Source organism: Pipistrellus kuhlii, unplaced genomic scaffold (assembly GCF_014108245.1).
Source record: "Pipistrellus kuhlii isolate mPipKuh1 unplaced genomic scaffold, mPipKuh1.p scaffold_m20_p_2, whole genome shotgun sequence".
Lineage (NCBI taxonomy): Eukaryota > Metazoa > Chordata > Mammalia > Chiroptera > Vespertilionidae > Pipistrellus > Pipistrellus kuhlii.
In genome coordinates this window covers 57,930,812-57,955,043 of record NW_023425515.1, presented here as the reverse complement: position 1 = coordinate 57,955,043, position 24,232 = coordinate 57,930,812, and the positions used below count along the sequence as shown (strand labels likewise).

At 34.5% G+C, this 24,232-nt stretch overlaps 1 protein-coding gene across 6 annotated transcripts in view; it reads right to left on the bottom strand.

Moving 5' to 3' along the window:
• The window catches only part of ZBTB20 (zinc finger and BTB domain containing 20), an 821,112-nt gene that overhangs the window by 490,522 nt on the left and 306,358 nt on the right, over nt 1-24,232 (bottom strand). For all 6 annotated transcript variants that reach the window (XM_045583975.1, XM_036444509.2, XM_045583978.1 and 3 more), the window contains one exon: nt 22,486-22,559. The gene's annotated coding sequence lies outside the window, so the exon portion shown is untranslated. The remainder of the gene's footprint in view (nt 1-22,485; nt 22,560-24,232) is intronic.

Sequence of the window (24,232 nt, the reverse complement as noted above, 5' to 3'; positions counted from 1 at the left end):
GTCTATGGTTTGATTCTGGTCAGGGGCACATGCCCTGGGTTGCGGGAGAGGTCTCCAGTAGGGGGCATGCAGGAGGCAACCGATCAATGATTCTCTCTCATAATTGATTTTTTTTCCCTCTCCCTCTCTCTCCCTGCCTTTCTGAAACCAATAAAATAAAAAAAAATTAAAAAATAAGTAAATAAAATAAAATCTGTAAACCCTATACCCCACATATTCTAATAAATTGAATGGATGAATGTAGCCATAGCATCAAATATTTATATCTGCCTAGCAAATTACTGTTTTCTTAATTTCTTAGGACAATTTAGATGTTACTGCATTTCTAGAGGTCCCAATGAATGCCATCACAGAGGAAAATGCTTTCTGTTGAAAAGAAATTTGAGTGGAATGTTAACAGCAAGGAAAAAATAAGCATAACACTGCGGTGAAACAGGGAAAGAGTAAATACAACACAAGATAGTTTCCCTACTGAAGGAATCTTCATATGAGTCAATTACACATTTCTATGCTAATATTTAGTAATTTAAACTAATAGTACAAATCCACGCTTCACATAAATTAGCAATGGATTTGCAAACTTTGGTTTTTATATTGGATTATTATTATTATTATTATTATTATTATTATTAAAACTTCTATAGTTAGTCATGGGAATTTCTCAAGATGCTTCCAGACTTACAGATTTTATAGGTATTAGTAAAAGAGATGGTCACCAGTATTTATAGAATCTTTTCAAAATACACTAAAAATGTAAAACTTTCTTACTTTTATTTTGAGTAAAAATATTAGAACTTACTGGCATACATTCATTTATTCTCAACTGCCTTTTTTGCAAAAAGGAATTTTAAAAGTTGATCTATGACATTTGAAGTCAAATGTCACTTGATTAATAAATTATTTAAGGTTTCACTGAACAGATATAATTTATAATTATCAAAGTAATAGAAAATTAACCAACAATTCTAGATGACTATAGAAAAATGGTACTAGCACAAATTCCTTAATGGTTCTAAATAAAGCTGGCCTTCGTAAAATTGTCAAGTCTTTAAGAATCCTCACTTTCTCTATATTCTATTTTATACTTTGCCAATATTGTATATTTTATATTCCAAGGTAAGCACAACCAACAAATCAACTCATGCTGTTTTGTACATGTTGCCTAATGGTTCTTCCAAGCAAAATCTTTAATTTTGACAAGGGCTTTATTAGCTTATAAATTTGTTTAATTCAAAATTATTGAAAATCACCCCTCCCCCACAAACTAAAGTATAAAAATGTTTAAAACAATTCCATCACTTAAAAATAAATTTTAAGCAGAGGGTGAGAATTATCCTGTGTCCCTCTAATCTTCCTCAGTCAGCCCCTAAGATAACCACTCTGGAGTATATCCTTCCCATTTTTGAGACAGTAGTATTTCACTCTGTATCGGTATAACATAAGAGAAGATATTATATAATTACTTTTATTAACCTACAACTTCATATTTACACTTAAAATACACTATGTGAATCTTTTCAGAGCATATATAGGGATCTATTTTGTGCTTTGTATTAATCAACTATAGTCTAGTGTAAAAATGTATTAAAGCATTGAAAATGAAGAATGCTTTGAAATTTTTGCTATTAAGAATAAAGCTGCAATAAAAACTGTAATGTATTTGAAAGTACATCTTATAGAAAGATTATTAAAAGTGGATTCTTGAATCTTAAGATACAGTCCTTTAAATTTTTTGAAAGAGAATTCTTTAAACATTTAAAACATAAAGTAATTTTATTAATAAAATTATTACTATTTGCTAAGCAGCTAATATTCTAGGTAGTGTGATAAGCTTTCAAAATACATTAATACATTTCAATGTACAAGGGTTATTATATATAGAAATTCTGATGGTCCAATGATGAAATACTTAATTGTAACACTTTGGAGTCAGATTACATTCTAAGAGCAATGAGAAATCATTGAAAGTTTCTGAGTAGTGGACCTGCCCATCTTCATTCAGAATATAAAACTTGTAGGAGGGGAAGAGAGGAAAGACCAAACAATCTAGCTACCAGGGACATATTCAATGGTATATGGAGGGCTTGGAACCAGACAAAGGGCAGTATTTGCAGAGGGTGAAGTTTAGGAAGGCTTAACACAGCCACCTTCATCTGTACCCCAAAGTGAACCAGCCCTCAGTTTTAGGAGATAAGCCTCTCTTTTCAAGTATTATCTGTCACACAGACAATGGCAACAGCTCAGAGCAAGAGTAAGTAAAGGATATGCTTTCTCAGATTGCCTATTGTTTTCAGTGACCTCCAGAGAGCCACTGTTAAATTGGAACAGGAGGGGTGGAGAAAGCATGGGGTCAGTTAAAAAATAAACACTGTTTTCAGGCTTAAAACTATGTCTTCTTGAGAACTACTGCCGTGGTTACTCACATATGGATATGACCTGAAACAAACTGACCAGAAGCCAACTAAGTTTTTGAGGAAACCTGATTGCCAAAGATATAAGAAAAGAGATGAAATTGAGCATAACTGGAGCAGACCTCTTCCAGCAAGCAGGACAGTGCTATTCACAGAGATGGGTTGGAAATCAAAAAGTTAAAGTAGTGAATGTCCAATGAATATAGCAAGTAAATAGTTAAGATTATTAGTTGTGGAGCTCAGGTACTAGGTTAAGGTTGAATTTGAGATAAAAATCTGGGGAGTCATCAGCATATAAATAGTATTTAAAGCTATTGGATAGTATAAAGGCATCTAAGGTGAATAATGGAGTGGAAAGGGAGAAGCTAACTAAAAAATTGCCATGTCAGTAAGGCAGGAGGAAAAAAGAAAGAAGTATTAGATCACATTTTGAAATGCTTCCCAGAGTTTAAGATGATATTGAATGTAAATGTAACTGGAAAAAAAAATTTAAGGTGATAATAGGGCTCTATATCAGGGTACTGAAAATCCCTATACCAAGGAAGAGTAATAATCCAATTAGTTAATTATGTTATCAGGTAAAGTCAAATATTTGTTACAAATAAGAAAAACTTTGCTTTTGTTGCTATCATTGGTAGCTAGATGTATGATAAAATCTGGAAAGATACCAGGTAGGGGCCATTTTAGAGATCAACTAGACCAATTATAATTAAATAGACAAGAAAGCAAATTTGGAAAGGGGCAATCACTTGCCTGAGCTCCAAAACTACAATATGGCAAACGTGGGCTGTAACTCCCAGAACAGGACCTTTTTTCTCTGAAAGAAAATGTGCATTCATTGACAGAAATTTGTTTTCATTTGTCCACAATGTGATTTTAAAGTATAGTCTAAGACTCATTTAAAATCTGATGTGTTGTTCTTCAAGAATTTTATTTAAGCAACCACTTTCTCAATATAATTTGCCTTAACACTAGAAATGTAAACAGAACTACAATTTGATATTTTTCAGTCTGCCCTCTCCTATTGTACATATTTTTCACTGAACTGTCTGATATATAGCAAGCATTAAACAAAACATATTGAATGAGTACATTGATTTTCTTATACCTGCTATTTAGCGTTTAAATGTGTACATACACTACTTTAAGCTACATTAGGCTTAAGAAATAGAGAAGGTATGCTCTTTTTTAGGTCTTTAGGAAAGAACTTTCTGAAAAATTAAATGAACACACCATCTATCCAAAAATATAAAAGTAATAGACCACATTTTTTCTCACATAGAAAAAGGTGCATACGAATAGAATATATGTAAAATTTGGATTACAAAAAAAGAATATGGCCCCAGAATCATATCATGCTATAGTTTTTAAAAATTTAAACAAAAAAAAAAGTGTTTCCCCTACACACCTATTACAATTACTGAAATAAAAAATGTAGACAATATCAAGTGTTGACAAGGATGTGGAATAATGGAAACTCATACATTTCTGGTGGAAATTCAAAATGTCACAGCCACTTTGGCAGTTTCTTATCAAATTAAGCATACACATAGCATCTGACTCAGCAATCCAGCACTTGGGTATTTACCCAAGAGAAGGAAAATGTATTTTTCTCACAAAATCCTGTACACAGATATTTAGAGAAGTTCTATTCATAATTGTCCCAAACTAGATAAAAAAAACAAACAAAAAAAAAACCTAAATGACCTTCACTGGGTGAATAAATAAACCATTTGTGGTACATCCACACAAAGGAATACAACTCAGCAATAGAAAGCCTTTGATACATAAAACACATGGATGAATCTTAAATGAACTATGCTGTGTGAAAGAAGCCAACTTCAACAATGTACATACTATATGACTTCACTTATAAGACAAATCACACAGAAAAACAATATAGTGATAAATAAGAGATTCGTAGTTACCAGGGGTAGTGGTTGGGAGAGAGAAAGAGATAGAATAAAGAAGTCCTTTGTAGTGATGGAACTGCTCTGCAACCTGATAGTGGTGGTGGCTGTTACAAAAAACTGTACATGTATTAAAATTCATAGGACTGTAAACAAATTTTAAAAGTCAATAAAAAATGTTCAACATTTCCAGGGAGAAAAGGGAAGCAACAGGCTTACATATTGAATTACTGAAAAATATGGATTCATACAAAACAATTGCTTCACATACCAAGAAGATAATTTGATAAGAGATAGTATTGTTGGTGAAAAAGAAACCTGCAGTTCTGCCTCTGCCATAATTTGACCAAAATGAGAATTCTAATATAGCAACAAGCATTTAATAATAATCCTTCTTATTTTAAAAATTTGTCTCTGTAGTTTATTACAGTCTTAGCTGCTTATGAATCAAGAATAATACCAGTGCTTAGATTTCATAAGTATGACAGGTCTCAATAACAAAGTAAAACCTCGTACTTAAACTAATACATTATTATATTTAACAGAGCCCTAATGCTTCTGTGAATAGACTACTCAGTTCAATTGTGCCTCTGAACCTGTAAAGTGAAATTCAGTTTCACTGAAATTTCTTTAAAGTTTTCAAATGTACATTTCTTTTTTTATTATGGTAAATATACATAAATTTTACCACTTTAATAACCATATTTAGGTGCACAGTTCAGTAGCATTAAGTACCTCTATATTATTGTACAACCATCACTATTGTCCATCACCAGAACTTTTTAATCTTCATAAAGTGAAATACTGTGCCCATTAAACCATCAAATCCCAATTATTCCCTCTCCAAACCCCTGATAACCTCCATTGTACTTCTGGGTTTCTACCTTTTGAGTACCAGTTGTACATACCTTTGACACTGTTGTCAGCCACCATTTTTTCTCCACAAATGAGACTCAAGGCATTGATATACACACACACACACACACACACACACACACGAGTTTTTAATTTATTGGGGTGACATTGGTTAATAAGATCAGATAGGTTTCAAGTGTATATTTTTATGATACATGATCTGTATATTGCATTGTGTGCCTACCACCCGAAGTCAAATCATCTTCCATCACCATATATTTGTCCCCCTTTACCCTTACCATCCCATTACCCTCTTTTCTCTGGTAACCACCATACTACTTTCTCTGTCTATTAGGTTTTATTTGTTTTTTTTATTTATTCATTTGTTGCTTTCAGTTTTATAGTACATATATGAGTGAAATCATATAGTTCTCAACTTTGTCTATCCATTTACATTTAGGGTAATTATTGATGTATGAGGATTTCCCATAGCCATTTTATCATTTGTTTTCTGGTAGCTCTGTGCCTCCATTTGTTCTTTTCATTTGTTGTTTTTGTTTGATGGTATTCCATACTTTTTTCCTATTTCCTCCTTCTTTAAATTATGTGTCTCAGTTTTGGTTTATGTGCATGGTTACCATTAAGTTTATGTAAAAAGTTTCATATATTCAGTAGTCCTTTTTCTTTTGAATGCATCTAATCTCTAGCCCCCTTCATAAATTCAGACCTTAACCTCTTACCTTTGATGTGTTTATTATCACAAATTATCTCTATTTATGTTGTGAATTTGTTGCAATCTTACTCATAGTTTTCTAACCTTTTGTTCTTTCTTTCACATAGCATAACCCCTTTGAATATTTCCTGAAATGGAGATCTTCTAGTGGTAATCCCCCGTTTCTATATGTTTGGAAAAGTGTTTATTTCCACTTCATATGGAAAAGATAATTTTGCTGGATATAATATTCTTGGCTGCTAATTTCTCTTTTTCAATAGTTTAAATATCTGATTCCATTCTTTTCTAGCTTGCAGAGTTTCTATTGAGAAGTGTGATAATTATCTAAAGGCCTTCTGCAAGGCACAATGTATTAAAACTATCTAAAATTAATGACAATGTAATAATTCTAAAGGCATCCAGGGAAAGGAAGAAAGCAATCTATTTTTTAAAAAGCCCATTAGATAATCATCAAAGTTTTAAAGTCATATCCTGATACCCTTTAGCAATGCAGGACATTTCATTTACAAGAGTCAGATTTAAGAATGACTTTTAAAATTTGGTCAACTAATCTTAACTTCTAATTAATTATTATAGTAATAGTAATTCTATGTTCATCAAATATTTGTTCAAGTTCAGTCATTAGCTAATGTGTGTGATTGTGTGTGTGTGTGTGTGTGACATCATACATAAATAGAGCTGTATTATGCATAATGTTAAAACTTTATTAATATCTTGTTAGGAAGGAAACTGTTATCTAGAAAAAACAAATTTCAATTGTGAGGCAGCATCTTAAACTTAACTGAATTAAAAAATTTAAGATGAAGAAAGAGTTTGGTTGTTGTAGCATGTAGCTAACCCACACTAATTAAAGCAGAATATCTAGGGTAGAGTCAATTCAGTAGTATTAAAAACATACACACACAAATAAAACCTCATAGGTGATTTTAATGTGCACCCAGGATTATGAAACTGAGCTACAAGAAGATATCCTGAGTTAGGCAGAGCTAAGAGTAAATATGTGAAAGTAATTTTAAAAGGCAGTTAGGGCCTGGAACATACAGATGAAAAGAAGAGAAATTTATAATGCTAAATGGCACAAAAACCACTCATGCTTGAAGGAATTAATAGTCTTTTAGTAAAAGCAGAATATGTGTCTGTTATGAGCATACATCATTCTATTGTACTTCACTTTATTTCACTTCACAGATGTTGTAATTTTTACAGACTTTCAACATTATTTTATTGTTGTGGTCTGGACCCAAACTCACAATATCTCCAATGTATGCCTATATAGGGATAATTAACATCTAAATTATTTTTAATATATTTTATTGATTTTAGAGAGGAAGGGAGAGGGAAAAAGAGATAGAAACATCAATGATGAGAATCATTGATTAGCTGTCTCCTGCACACCCCCTCCTGGGGATTGAGCCCACAACATAGCCATGTGCCCCTGGCTGGAATGGAACCTGGGACCCTTCAGTCCATAGGCCAATGCTCAAATCATCCAGGGCAACATCTAGATTTTAAAGAGCTGCATAATTTAAAACATAAACCATGAAAACGGTTTGAGAAAGTTATAAGGAGAGAATAAAATCAATAGGTAAATACTTAGAAGAAAAAGATTACAGTTTTGGAAATGTTCAGTTTCTTGACTGTATATAGTTTTTGTTCCATTTAAATGTTTATTCTAACAGAGTTATATCAGTGGAATGAGAAGTAATTTATCACCTAAGTAAATATTTATTTTATATACAAAAGCATAGTTTGAATATACACATTGCCCTAACTTACTTCTCTTAGCTGTTCATATCTGAAGTGACAAGAGAACTTAGCTACACTAATGGCAAAGGTTAAAGACAAAATAGAGTCTTAAAAGCAAGAAGAAGAAAAAAAGTTTGTTGCCTAAAAAGGAGCATCTATAAGACTGTAAGCTGATTTCTCAATGGAAACATTGCAGACCAGAAGGAACTGGAAAAAAATATCCAAAGTGATGAAAAGCAAAGATCTACAACCAAAGTCACTCTACCCAGCAAGGCTATCATTTAGAATCAAAGGTGAGATAAAGTGCTTCTTAGACAAGAAAAGGTAAAGGAATTCATTACCACCAAACCAGTATTACAAAAAATGTCAAAAGGATTTGAAGAAGAAAATGAAGAAGGAAAAGAAAGAGGAAAAGGAAGAGGGAGAAAGAAGAAAAAGATCAAAACTATCTATAATAAAAAAAAAGCATAATATGCAAATCGACCGAATGACTGGAAAGCAGAATGACCATCCAGATGACTATGCTATGACACCCACTGGTGCCAGGTCAGCCAACACCTGTGCAATGCAATTGCTTGGGGGCCCAATCATTGCCCCTGATGGCCCAGCAGAGGGAGGTGAAGGCCACTGGTCAGCAGGGCAATCGATCAATTGGGGAGGACTCCAAAGATGGAGGCCCAGGCCACCAAATAGCGGGCTGTGGCAGATGAGTGGAGATTCCTTCTGCGGGGGCGATACAGCATGGAGCCTTGGCCAGGTAGGCAGAGCCTACTTCTTTGGGGCAATTGAAGGCTGAACCCCCAAATTTACTGCTCAAAAGAGGGAGGCTCAGGCTACCTAGAGGCAGCACTGCAGTGAGTGGGTGGGGCCTATCTCTGCAGGGTGATCAATCGCAGGGCTTCTGGTCTGTGAGAGGGCACAGACTGGGCTGAGGGACATCCCCTCACCATCACAAGTGCACAGATTTCATGCACCAGGCTTCTAGTAGATAATAAAATGGCAATAACTACAGACTTATCAATAATTACTTTAGCCTGGCTGGTGTGGCTTAGTGGTTGAGCATTAACCCATGAAGCAGGAGGTCATGGTTCAATTTGGGTCAAAACATATACCTGGGCTGTGGGCTTGATCCCAGTAGTGGGTTTGCAGGGTGTGATCAATTGATAATTCTTTCTTATCATTGATGTTTTTATCTCTCTCCCCTTCTCCTTTCCTCTCTCTTAAATAAAAACATATTTTCTTAGAAAATAATTAGTTTAAGTGTAAATGGTTTAAATGTTCCACTCAAAAGATTGAAGAAAGTAGCTAAATGACTCATACATATGCTGCCTTTAAGAGACTCACTTTAGCCGAAACTGGTTTGGCTCAGTGGTAGAGTGTCGGTCTGTGGACTGAAAGGTGCCAGGTTTAATTCCGGTCAGGGGCATGTACTTTGGTTGCGGGCACATCCCCGGTGGGGGGTGTGCAAGAGGCAGCTGGTTGATGTTTCTCTCGTTTCTAAGTCTCTATCTCTTTCCCTTCTTCTCTGTAAAAAATCAATAAAATATATTATAAAAAAAAAAAAAAGAGAGACTCACTTTAGATCAAAAGACATACACAGACTGAATGAAAGTAAAGGGATAAAAAAGATATATCATGTAAATAAATTTTTAAAAAGCTAGGATAGTAATATTGATATCTGAGAAAATAGAATTTTAAACAAACATTATAACAAGAGACAAAAAAGGACCCAGCTTTCCCACTTCCGCATATTTATTTAAAGAAACCCAAAACATTAATTCAAAAAGACATAAGCATTCCTAGGTAAATTACAACAACATTTACAATAACTAACCTGTGTCCTTTGATAGATAAATGAAGAAATAATGACTAAAATGACTAAAACAGAAACAAATTAATAGATAACAAACTAATGGAAGGGGGGTCAGGAGGATAACAAGTACAAATTGGCAGTTACAAGGTAGTCATAGGGATTAAAAGTATGGCATAGGGAATACAGTCAATAATATTGAAATAACTATGTATGGAATTGGGGGTACTAGATTTATCAAGGGAATCACTTTGTAAGTTATATAAATGTTTAATCACTATGTTGTATACTTTAAACATACACTACTGAATGTCAACTGCAATGTATTGTAAAAATTTTAAAAAGATGAATATATCATTCAAACTTTAGGTGAAATATTTTATTTTAAGAGATACCACCATTAAATTAATTCAACGATCAAAACAAACTAACCAAACACATTTTAAAAAAGGATATCCTAATAGCACATTTCCTTTTCTTTTCTCTTTCTTTTGGAAAATAAAAGAATAAAAGAGAAATGAGCAACGACCACCCAGAATGAATGCTTAATATTTTATATAAGTTTAATATCTTGGTTTTTTTCTGTTGACATTATAGAGGCATTTTTATCTCATTAAAATCTCTTAATAAACATTTGTTTTTCTAACCACACCACTGTTATTTGACATTTTTTAGCTGGAGTTTATAGTTCTTACCAGACTATAGATAGGAGTCATATGACAAACAATAATTCACATTCTTCCTATGCATAAATCTCTTAAACTGAAAGCATAGGGCAGAGAAGGGGACCTACATCTTTGAGCAAGCTTGCCATGATCAGCTGCTTATTGACTTCTTTAGCCCCCTGGAGTTAAGAGCAACAAATATAATTGTGAGCATATTTAAAGTGTTTCCAACAACTGTAAGTGGTTCACTGTGAGTCAGCACTCTCTGAATGGGAGGAGAGGACAGCTGGCTGGCTGGAAGTGCCAAACAGACCAAGCCCACCCAGGGTAGGACTCATGAGGGAGCAGGAAAGACTTATGCAGTTCAGTTGTAAAGAAAGAACTAGGATGTCAAAATAATATGTTATTTTTTTCTTCATACTTTCTATTCCCCTAACCAACCGCTTTCTTGAACTCTTCCACTGTTTCCCCTTTTCTATCTGGGAAGACTGATTCTCTTTCTCTTCTCCCTCCTTTGATCCTGTCCTCTCTCTCCTTCCTTTTTCTTAAAGCCTCTATCAAAACTGCCTATGAACAAGTGAATCTAAAAACTAAGGAAAGTAAAAAAAAAAATATGATGAACAATATTAACTGTTGAATATAATAGAATCAGAGGTATGGAAGGGGAGTGAACTGACGATTCTTGGGGAAAGGGGGAGAAGGGGGTGTGGGAAGAGACTGAACATAAACTGTGCACCTATGGATGAGGACAATGAGGGGTGGAGAAAGGGCAGAGGGTGGGGTGGGAACCTGGTTGAGGGGAGCAATGGAGGGGGCGGGAAGAGGAACATCTGTAATAATATGAACAATAAAGATTTATTTTAAAAAAACAAACCTTCCTATCACATGGAGTAAAATATATGTTTATCACTAGTTAAGCTTATCATACTACAACTTTCCTGTCTTTATTTTTTTTAAATACATTTTATTGATTTTACACAGAGAGGAACTGAGAGGGATAGAGAGCTAGAAACGTCCATCAGAGAGAAACATTGACCAGCTGCTTCTTGCACACCCCCCACTGGGGATGTGCCTGCAACCAAGGTAGGTGCCCTTGACCGGAATCGAACCTAGCACCTTTCAGTCCACAGGCCACGCTTTATCCACTGAGCCAAACCGGTTTCGGTCCTTTTATATTTTTAACCTAAGAATTCTAGGTCTGCCTCTTCCATTACTTAAACTCCTATGAATTTTCTGGTGGAAATATATTCCTGAAACCTATCTTGTAAAGTTTCCCCCACCATCACCACAACCCCTCAATGAATAAGAGAAATAGCAGTCAGTAAGTCTAATGAGATTTACAATGGAAAGAGAATGCAACAGACCCAGCAAGGAGTTTGAAAGTGAACAGAAAAATTAATTGACCTGGACCAAGGAGAGTTAGGAGTAGTTCTTGTAAAGAAGAGTGAGGAAAGGTAAGAAAAACACTGCTAGTAGCTATAATGGGGAAATATATGTGGATGAGAGAGGACAAAATAAAAATAAATTATTAGGAAGTTTTCTTTTGTGCATTCATTAGGTTTTCTGCTTAGAGAAGTTATAGTAAAGGATGAAAACTTTTGTTTGCTCAACTATTAGTTCTTTGTATGTGATTCCATATATGAACTTGCATCATGAAAGAGTTTAGCTTTGCATGCACACACACATACACACACACACATAATATCATACTTGTTAACAATAACTAGTACCATCATAGAGCTCAGAAAATATCCATTGATTTAATGAATCAATCTATGTCGAGTATGTACTTTACTATGGAACTTGAAACAATGAAATTAAAACTTCTGTATGGTGATTATTTTTATCAGGCTGCTTTTACAAAAAATAAAAGGTAGTAACTTAAAAATAATTTTGTATATTCATGTTCAAACTTACTTTCATAATAGATATTACTATAAGTGAAATAATAAGACATTTAAAGAAAAAATAATATTCTTCTGAATCTTTTCCTGTTCTTACCCGATGGATGATCATTGTGAAGAACATGGTATGTGTTTATCTTTTTTTCACCTTGTTCATACTGACATATATAACATATTTATTCATAAATACTCATTACCCTGAAAATTTGCTCTTTTCATTTAACAAATTGTGGTCATCCATCTAGGTCAATAGGTATATTTCATTCTTTTTCTAATGGCTATATAAATTTCAATATTATCTGTTCATATCACATGGTATGGTATACATATAGTCAAACTAATGAATCTAGTATTCTTTAAATAAAATTATTAAAATTTTACTGAATTTTTACACAGAATACTAAAAAAAACAAAAAACTTTTGAACATCTACCTGGTAGTAGTTTCACTTACTGAGAAAATTAGTAAATTACTCATGGTTCTTCCCCTCAAGAAATTAACTAACATGGTAGATAAAACAGTATTTAATATTTAATATCTCATACCTCCTGAAAGAATGGCAGTTCATCATGGCCTCCTCCCTTTTCCAGTTGACTCAAAGAATGGTGCATTCAAATTGCCATACACGAAGGGTGCATTTACAGCCCATGTGCTACAGCCTGGGGTATGACACTCTATTGTTTCTTGAGAAATGTGTGCTTAATTCCCTGGAAATTCACTGTTCCAGAATCATAAGTCTCCTGATTGTTTCTCATCAGTCTTAAAGAGATTAGATAAACTTCTATTCGCTTATAAAAGCTTCTTATTCATGCAAAACATTGAGAACAAAACATTGAACCAGAATTGGATTTTTCACAAAATATAAGATTTTTAAAAACATTTTTTATCCCAAGGACCCAGAAATTCAAAGGCTATATTAATGCACTTTCTGCATTATGTATATGTACATAATAGGGCTACCAGCAACATATGTATTGCAAAGAGTAAGGCTGAGCCAAAGAATAAATCCCTTCTGTGAAGCAGGAAGGATGTTTTTCACTGAATTATTTTAGAACACTTGAATGGACTGCTAAGGACTTTAAACAGAAAGACCTGAAGTGAAATTTAAGAAGTAGAATTTTTTTTTAAAATATATTTTATTGATTTTTTACAGAGAGGAAGGGAGAGAGATAGAGAGCTACAAACATCGATGATAGAGAGTCATCGATCAGCTGCCTCCTGCACACCCCCTACTGGGGATATGCCCGCAACCAAGGTACATGCCCTTGACCGGAATCGAACCGGGGACCTTTCAGTCCCCAAGCCGACGCTCTATCCATTGAGCCAAACCGGTCAGGGCAAGAAGTAGAAATTTTAAAAAAAGAAGTAGAGGTGGGAAAACTCCAGAACCATAACAGGCAGCATTGCCTTAATTATCATAAAGTTATTATGTATACAAGTGCTACTCTACAGTGAGATTTGATTTAAAAATAACTGTTCTAGTATATCAATAACAGAAAATGACTGCCTCAGAAATGGAGGTGTATACATGCAGCTGTTCACATGAACACATGGAAGAAAACCCAGGATCATGTTTGCAGTGGAGGCTGCCATCAACAATGTTTCAAACCTTTCAAATATTTTCCTTGTTACCCCCTGTTTTTACCAAGTACTACACTTCTAATGTAGACCTCAGTGTTAATTAGAGAACAATATTAATAATTCTTAAGTATGTTTGGATTTTCAGTTTGGCATATTTAATAGCAGTAATGATGAACACTTCCATTGACCTGAATCACTGCTCAGGCTTATAAGGCTCCCAATAAGTTAGACCTCAGAAGGAAAATGTAAATCTCATTAATTCTTATTGTCCTAATAAATACAATGGATTTACTTCTTTCACTTTCAAAGGTGTGAAACTGATCTAGGTTAGTGGAACCACTATCTGATTTGATTAGGATCTTGAGCACAGAAACACAGTGAGTCTAGATGATGTAGAAATGAAAGAATAATGTCAGGAATTTGACTAATCTTCCCAGCTCCTCAGTTTTCAAAGACTGAAACATATCGGCCAGTGGTTCTCAATCTTTCTATTGCCGCAATCCTTTAATACAGTGGTGACCCCCAACCATAACATTATTTTCGTTGCTACTTCTAACAGTAATTTTGCTACTGTTAATGAATCGTAACGTAAATATCTGTGTTTTCCGATGGTCTTAGGCGACTCTGCTAGTGGTTCTCAACCCGTGGGTCTCGAACCACTGCTGTAGAGCCTAAGACCATCGGAAAACACAGATATTTACATTACGATTCATTAACAGTAGCAAAATTACTGTTAGAAGTAGCAACGAAAATAATGTTATGGTTGGGGGTCACCACAACCTGAGGAACTGTATTAAAGGGTCATAGCATTAGAAAGTTTGAGAACCACTTATATAGACGGTATGGTATTTATTTCAGAACCAGATGATATGACTTAATTATAAAAGCTCCCTCTCAACACACTCTCTTACTTCATGGGATGTCTATGATAGCATGTGTTATACTTTGCCAGATAAGGTTGCAAACAATGGAAGGCTAGCTAGCATCCAGGAGAAGAGCAGACAGGGAGGTGGGTAGTATATGAGAAGGACACTTGGGATCAGGCAGATAAGTTTGAATTTTGGCTCACGCTTTTAATGTGTGGAGCAATTAAATCTCATTGAAGCCTCAGTTTCCTAAATTGGAAACTAAGGATTATAACATCTGTCTGGAGGCAATGTTGTGAGAATCAAATTAAAAGAGCTTTACGCAGAGAGGGCAACTCTCTTAACTGAAACTTTCTTCCTTACCTTCTTAAAACGACTTTTTTTCAAAATTTTCAGACATTTGCACTATTAGAGAACCTCTGTAATCATATATACTAAGGTGATAACAAAAGGAAGTAGATAAAAACACTAAGCAGGAGACAGTACAGAGTTTGACTCAGCTAAGTGTGTCATTAATACAAACTCACTAGCTTTGCAATCTTGATGTTAAATATCAAGCTAGTATTATTTTTTAAAAAGTATATTTCATTGACTTTTTACAGAGAGGAAGGGAGAAGGATAGAGAGTTAGAAACATGATGAGAGAGAAACATCAATCAGCTGCCTCCTGCACACCCCCTACTGGAAATGTGCCTGCAACCAAGGTATGCGCACTTGATGGGAATTGAACCTGGGACCCTTCCATCCACAGGCCAACGCTCTATCCACTAAGTCAAACAGATTAGGGCAAGCTGGTATTCTTATTACAAAAAAAAAAAATAATTCCTACTATGTTGAGTGTTTGCTAAGTGTGGTAGCAAGGATTAAAACCACTTTTATGAGGCATCTATACATGAAGTAAATAGATTGTGAGCAATATATATTGTTCAGATTTTTATTAACTAGAGCTTGTCTGTAGACTCATCTCCTATAGTAAATATCCCTTTTTCCACCCAAGGCTTTGAAAGGGTTATGGTGCCTTGATCACAAGTTAGGTTTAGCTGTCAAAATCTAGCTCCTAAGAACTGGAGTTAAAATTCTAGCTTTCAGATTTAAGTGGATAAGAATTCTAGGCCTGAATTTTGTTCATCTCCAAGAAGAGGAGGCTGGAATAAATAATTCCTAAGGTTCTCTGTAACTATAGTATTTTATGATCCAAATATCTTTTGCCTGAAGTACAGCAGGTAATCCCTCATATATTTAGAGCTTAACCTATTTCTCTATGGTTTAATTTCCACATTATATTTACTCTTATTTTTTCTTTAAAGGCAAAAGGACATAATTTCCATCACTTTGCAAACAAACTAATGTCTCTATTCTGACTTCCTGGTATTCCAGGGTATTAATGTATGGCACTTGAAAAGAGTATGGATTGTTTTTAATCCAGAAATTTAGTAATATTGTAGGTAGTAATAATGAGGATAATTATGATTCATTTTCAAGGCTTTTTGTGCCTCTAGGCCCTTGGTCACTGCATATGATAAAATGAAGCAAAATTAAAAATAAGATTAAGGTTTAACAGTTAAAAATACACTCTAATAGTAAAACATTTTTGGTATTCATTCCTATCTTACATAGTGAACATTTAAAAATAAACAAAAATAAAAGATCCATTAACCAACAACAGAATTTTAATAATTATTAACTAGAAAGGAAATAAAATTAACTTGACCTCATCTTAGAGGTTGTCAGAGATCTACTCTGGTTATACAGGTTGGAAATATGTTGTGCATTATTAGTCCTCAGTTTCAGAAGTTCAAGCCCTCTTCAAAATCAGAAGTAAACCCTGTGAGAATTCATAATAAATGTGTGGATGCTATGAGCTTATGCATACTATTTAGATTTAAATTATTTTTATCTTTTTTTTTCATTTTTGAGCTCTCCTTAAACATATGTGCATCTTCCCCAACCCCTCCCCCACCCCCTCCACCAGGCCTACTAAGTGCTTTTCAAATGTGTTCAAATCTAAATCGTATCCTGGCTACTTCTCTGACCTCACCTCCAGTTACTCTTCTCCTTTGCTCACTTTGTTCTAGCCACTCTTGAATTGTTTTATTTCCCTGAATGCACAGTTTGTCCATGACTCAGGGCTTTGACTATGCTGCTTCTGCCTGGAGCTCTCTCCCTCACATGTTGCCATCTCCACCCCAAATTTTTCACCTGCCTGGTCTTCCTGTCCTGCAACTCTCAACTTAAATAAGACTTCCTCCGAAAATTATTTCCTAAGCACCCAATGGACAGTATAATAGATTTCTCCCACCCACTGTTGTCTTTCATACCTATTGTCTCTTCTTGTGCACTATAATTTATAATGTGTAATTATTTGTTTATGTATTTAATGTTTAATTCCCTTAGGAGACAGTAACTTCTATGAGAGTCAAGAGTCATTTCTATATTACTAGTGTTAAATTATGCATGATTGAATAATGCATTAATGATCTATTGTGGTATTTCATTAGGGTTTAGAAATGTTAATTAGATATGGACTCTATCAGTAAAGAATTTATTTTCAAGTAAAAGGATAGGGTGTGAACATAAATATTGTTTAAAAATGTAGAAAGTAGCCCCGGTTGGGTGGCTCAGTTGGTTGGACCATCATCTAGTACATGGAAAAGTTGAACTTCAATTCTCATTCAGGACACATGCCTAGGTTGTGGGTTGTGGGTTCAATCGTCAGCTGAGGCACATATTGGAGGCAACTGATTGATGTTTCTCACATTGCTATTTCTCTTTCTTTCTCCCTTCTTCCTCTCTTTCTAAAATGAATTAAACACACACACACACACACACACACACACACCCTCACGTGAGGATAAAAAAAGTAATTAATATATATATATATTACGATATATATATACACACACACACATACACACACACACACATATATATATGTACACACACACACACACACACACATACATATACACACTCATATCTCAAAAACCAGTGTAAGGAAGTTCTGTATTAGTTCCTTAGGCAGCTATAACAAATTACTTACAAACATATTGACTTAAAACAATAGTATCTTATTCTCTCCCCAGATTTGAAGGCTGGAAGTCTAAATCATATTGCTGGCAGAGCTACTACAGGTGCTGAACTTGGTAAGTTTGGGAGAGTGGACTATTTCTGACCAAGTCAGGGAAGGAAAGTTTAATGGAAGTAGTAGAAAAAATAATAATGAAGGTGAGTGAAGGGACTGACCTGAGGGTATGGTAAGATTAAGTCATAAATGGGGTTAATTAGGTTTTACAATATCACAGGTATTAGTTAGGGATTTTTTATTAATTAACATAGAATTATTAAAGTTTTGTCTGAACAAAGATGGCATGATATTGGGGCTCCTGCTTCAGGAAATCTAATGGGGCAACAGTGTTTAGGATAAGCGCGTCTCCCTTCCAGTCTTTCTAGGACAGAGATACCAAAGAATAAAAATTAATAAGACTCAGACACTCACTGGACACCTGAGGGGGTATGGGAGATGGGAGAAACAAAGGAAATAGTATATTTTGATCCAAGAGACCTGGAGAACTGGGGTGAAGAAAATTAGGATAATCAAAAGGAAGATAGTTGAAACCGGTTTGGCTCAGTAGTAGAGCGTTGGTCTGCGGACTGAAAGGTCCCGGTTCAATTCCAGTCAAGGGCATGTACATTGGCTACGGGCACATCCCGGCTGGTCGATGTTTCTCTCTCATCGACGTTTCTGGCTCTCTATCTCTCTCCCTTCCTCTGTAAAAAAATCAATAAAATATATATTTTTTAAAAAATCAAAAGGAAGATGATTTTTAAGTAGGAGAAAAAATTCAATGTTGATCTATTGCCTCTGAGGGACTGATATGATATTTGGTTGAAGATTTAAATAAAAATATTATAGATACAGGACTGGAGTTTGGGAGTGATATCAGGACTAGAGATACAAATGTGTGGGCTAACAGTGAAATAAGTAAAGTCATGCAATTCTGAAAAGCAGTGTCAAATCGTGGGAAGAGTATGAATGTGAAGTTTAACAGACATATTCCCCTACTACCTCTACCATTTACCCTTTGGATGTCCTGGACAAATTGCTTAATCCCACCATCCCCTCATATGTAAAAAAGGTGAAAAATAATATTATCCCTCAGTGAGGATTACATGAGTTGAAGTATATAAAATACCTATCATCTTTAGATTTGCTTTCATATTTTGGTGGCATTTCCCAGTAAGAAATACTATATTTATTTTGTAGTCACTGTCTTGAAAATAGGTAACACAGTTTTTATAAATCATTTTCCTTTGATTCTGTTTTATTAAAAGCATTTTGACTCTGATCTTTGAAAGTGATTTCATGACCTACGAATGGGTTGCAGCCCACACTCTGGAAAACACTTGTCTCAACCAGCATCCTATAATCAAATCATACCATTACTTCTCACTATTCCCTCAACTTTCATTTTTATTACTCCCTCTCCTTGAGCTGCTTGTTAATATCATATTACTTCTTGATGGTCCAGAAGAAATAATAACTATTTACTTCCTTTACTCTACCCATATAACACTTTGTCTAGAAAAATATTTATCTATTGCTCAAATGGATTATAAACTTCTTGATGATAGGAAACAGGTGCTATGTATCTATGTATCCTGGAGAAATGGTTTGTTCTTAATTGGTACATAGTAAATTTTTATTCATTATTATCGAGAAAAGAGAGGGGAGGTCTGGGGAGAGAATCTTGAATACCTACTTCCAAGGCCCTGCTCTGGCCTCCTCGGGCTCTAATTCTCCCTAAATCTCTATGTGCCAAAGCTTCCTTGGAAAATTTTAAGGCACAACATTGTGACTCCTTGTTTAGGACACAAAGACGAGGCCAGTAATTTTTTGGACACAGTGACTTTAGCTTGTTCTTGGTTTGGGGTGTGAAAAGGTCTGGAGGAGATAAAATAAATTTGAGGAAAAAACTAAGACATATCTGGGGCTTAGCTTTGGGTAAAATAATAGAATCATTCCTACTCTGGTCTCTTTAGATTGCTAAATGACAGAATCCAATAAAGGAAACCTGAAATAAATTACCAGAGCAAGTATTTCATTTTAAATTATTAAAGTTTATTTCATTTTTTTTCAGGCCCTAAAAAACTTCTCTGATGGAAATGACCCCTGGCAACTGTGACATTCTGATACCATATGTGATACACACAATTGTAGAATCTGAGTTCCATTTCACAATGACTCTGTTCTAATTACTGGTTTCACCATGCCTACCAGCCAAATTAAACTACTGGTTTCTATTGGTCCTCTGCCCACTTTGTAAATCATCATAAAGAATATTAAGTCAATCAAGTAAATTTGCCTCCATGTGACTTGTTGTACAAACTGATGTATGATATCAAAATGTACAGGAAAAAATACCTTTTATATATGAATTTTGGACTACATGGTAGAAGGAAATACAGTTCAATTGGTTTCATAAAATGAGCCAAAAGCAATTTGTTCCTCAAGAAATACTGCTCAGTCCTAATGTAAAGGAAACATCCAAGTCCCAGAGTCTAAATTTCAATCTACTCTCAGGCCTAAATTCTAAGGATGATGTACTTTGGTGGTCAGTATGTATGAGGAACCTGTATGCCCTACACTGGGTCTCTTTTTATAATACTTATTTTAAAATTAGGTGACTAAACTTTTATTTCTTATATCCTTTCTACCTATAATGTTTGATGATGCTCTGCCCTTAAATCCCTTTTACCTCAATTTTTAATCTTAAAAAATGTGAAGTATATTTATAAAGTACTTTGATATCTTTCAATGTTACTCAATATGATAACAGCACTACTCACTAAACCTGAGTCTTATCATTTTAGTTCTGCCTCAGAGGCTGTTTTATGAGAGCCTTAATTTATATCACCAGAAGCTAATTTAATAAAAATAAAGGAACCCCTTTGGAGCTAAATTAAAACTGGTGGGGAGGGCAGAGACCCTTATGCAAAACAAACAAACAAACAAACACCCGAAGGCTAAACTTAGAAGAAGGTCAAATGGTTCTGAGTTCTAAAAATGTTGTGCCAAGAACCTACCTGGTCCTGCCTTTTTACGCCCTGAAAGTAGGAGTTTCTAACGGCAAGTTCCCAAATCTCTGGCTTCTTGACCCAATATCTGTTGTACCATTTTCCCTATTTCCTTGAAGCACAACTCACTTGCATGGCAATTAGACAAACAGGTGCAGAGCATCATCCATCCTGATTCAGGGAGATTTATCTTTAGAGACAACTCCAGTGTCTGGGGTGCATGACACACAGCTTAGAAAACAATTGAACACCGTTTTACAAAGAACAATATGGTATGAATGGGCACATCTCATTCTGGTCAGGAAAAATCAATGTAAAGTAAAAAAGGAGAAGGATTGGGAGACAGATGCCTAATATGAGATAATATACACTAGGTTTGTCTTGGACAAATTCCTTTATAATTTTCTTCCCGTCAAAAACTGTATTCAACTGCTCTTCACAATAATTTTCTGACAGAATGCATCCTAAAGTTTTATAATGGGAATTATAAAAAAGAATAAGAAATGGACACTTCTTTTAAAGACCTTACCATCTATGTGTTTGAACTGTTGTACTTATGACAAAAATAACAATAACCATCATTTATCCAGTCATACTCTAGGCACTGAGCTGAGTGGGCAATATGCATAAGCCACCAAAGTTCCTCTGGAGACCCTGACATTGAGGTTATGCATCAGTTCTTTAAAAAAAAAAAAAAAAAAAAGGACCTAACAGGAATTCAAACAATGGGCAGAGATATTTAACAACTTGAGGGCTGTCTATCGTCAACACACAAGAATCATAGTCAATAACGAAAGAGTGCAGTGAACCAAAAGTTAAAATGGAAAAAATCCTGTGAATCACCTTTTGTGTCCTCTGTTGGACAGACACTGGGATACTCTGAAATCTACTGAATTACCCCACATGTGGCATCCCAAGAATGACTCAAACAGATGAATTTTATTTAAGGGTTTTAAGATTTTTATAGCAAAAGACCTTGCAATACATTAAATTGCAAAATTTAGGAAGACATCCATAACCCTTCTGCATATCACTACCAAAATCCACATTTTTATTTTAAATTTAAAATAAACAGATTGACTTTCCTTGTAGTATTTCACAACCTTTGAGTGCAGCATTAAAATGCTTTTCTTTTTTCCCCCCATGAATGATAAGCTTCTGTTTTCTTATCCTGGGCGTCTGAATCTTTTATATGCTCGGGTCCTATTCATTGCCTGTTATTCAGACATTGAAATCCCAAATGTTAATTGTTCTTCCAAGTACATTGACAAAACAGCAGCTAAATAAGGGTATACCAGACTGTGGTAGACTCTGACATGCATTTATGGAACAATGGGGCTCTGAGAGACAGCCTTGTAGCTCACGGGAAGACATAAGATGTGCTATTTTGACTGTTTCATAGCAGAATGGGGAACACACGCACACAAGGGAATTATGCATTTTACTTAGTTTTGCCCAAAGTCCTCAAGGCAACGGAATCTTGTGATGTCATCATGAACTTTCCATTTCCATTGACACAAAGGCTAAACATTTCTAATGACATCACAAAGAAAAAAGGAATTTACTTTGATTCCATAAAAAACCTGTTACCCTCATTGAGATTTGTAAAAAAAAAAAAAAAAAAAAAAAAGCAAGAATCCTTCCTGACAGGGTGAATGTCACTGTGCTGATGCACAGTGGGTGACACCCTCCCTAATGCAATTCAAACCAGCCAAAAGAAAGGATTTGCAATTTAGGCTGGGTAAAAAAGACATACTGAATATTGAGCCCAACAAGTTTTCTTTTTTTAAAAGAAGAAAATCATTTAAATGTATATTTCTTCAGGAGCAGTAAATTTTTTACTCATGTCTGGAACTACATTAGCAATATTTTTGTCCTTTATTGAACTGGTCACCAAAACACAGAGGAAGATACAGGAAGCTTTCACTTACAGGAATGCAGTGCAGCTCAATCTTTTGTTTTTAAGGTGCAGTGATTTCAGTCTCTAAATGTAACTTCAGGCAGCCTGAAAAGAAACAGGTTAAAATCTCTTTCAGTTATAATTGGTATTTCAGATTTAATTAAAAATTAAACTTTCATAATGTTTCACCATCCAAAGCAATGCATTATCAGTCAAGCGTGACTTTTTTTTTTCTGTTAAGAAAAAAATAACCCTCTTCCCACAGTAGATTTTTAATGAAAAGAGAAGGATCTAAAGAGGAAAAAGCAATTCTGAAAAACAAAATATGCCTCCATGTTAAGGACTTCATAATGGTATGACTAGAAGCTCAGTGCCTCTCAATTTTTAACAATATTCTGTTTTAAAAATAAAAACTCCTAGTCAATTTCACAGCCTAAAGATTACATAAAATATTAATTTCATAGAATAAAGACAAAAATCTATGATCACATGTTAAAGTAAATCATGACTTTAAACAGAATTGGAAAAAATGTTAGACACACTACTTTCAAATAAGTGAATAGGTGGTGAGGCAAATGGTGAAGTGGAGATAAATGGACATATTTAGCAATACAAAATGCCCACTGCAATGCATTGTGGGTTTACCTTGCCCCATACCACACATAGTATACACTGTCACTTACAGCCAGTGCTGTTTGAAGCAGCACGGGAAGACCATCAGGATTTGAACCAAACCTCCTTGCTTAAATAACTGCAATCACATTTTTAATATGTACTTCTAATCTTCAAATTAAGAGTCCAAGCATTAAAATACCCAAGTAAGTCATAAATATTTGGGCTTTAAATGTGATACTATTTTTTCAATCCTTTCTTCATACAATACCCTCTATAAAAAAGATAATAGTTAAAAAAAAACACACAAAAAACACAGACAGGATTAAGTCATCCCTATTTTTAGCTTCAAATAACTGACATGACATGATTTAGAAAAATGTAGTTTTTAAATGTAAAATGGAGACAATACAATTATATTCCTTTTACTTTACAGCATGGCAGTACATTTTTTTATATGCTTATAAAACTAAAGTGGTGTGTTTATGTTCACCTTCATATTAGTGCAAGGTAATAAATTAACATTTCCACATATGAGAGCATGATCATAAATCCCCCCAGAAATTGCAAATATTATTAGAAAATGCATCTAGTTCTCACTTGTAAATTCTGTTTTCTTTTTCCTTTGAAGCATATGGGGGAATATTTTGAGTATTGTGTCTATTTGATGTATATAGATTTTAAATGCAAATTGGTTTAGTTTCACTAAATCTATCTATGAATGGATCAAAAAAAAATCACTGACATTGACTAAACTTTTCCCCTGTTTCTCATATGCCTGAATCAGACTAAAAATGTACCAGTATAAAGACAGAAATTATGAAGGCATCACCAGGGACAACTGAATGAGAGGAGGGGAGTGCGTACATTTCCTAATAAGGCAACAAAACATTCATAATAGAAACAGACAAAAATAACCCAGGATTAGAAATTGTATGTGATAACAATAATGCCCAATAACTGATTCAGAAATGTAAAAACTGCCCACCTCTACTTAAATCTGAATCACCAATTGGTATTATTCTATTCACCACTCAAATATGGTTAGTGAGACTAATTCACTGTCTAGTTCAGACAAGAAAAAGTGATGGAAACCCTATTGTATATTTAGATATAAATGATTTAACTGACAACTAGCAGTTCAATTTAATCAGTCAGATTTCCTT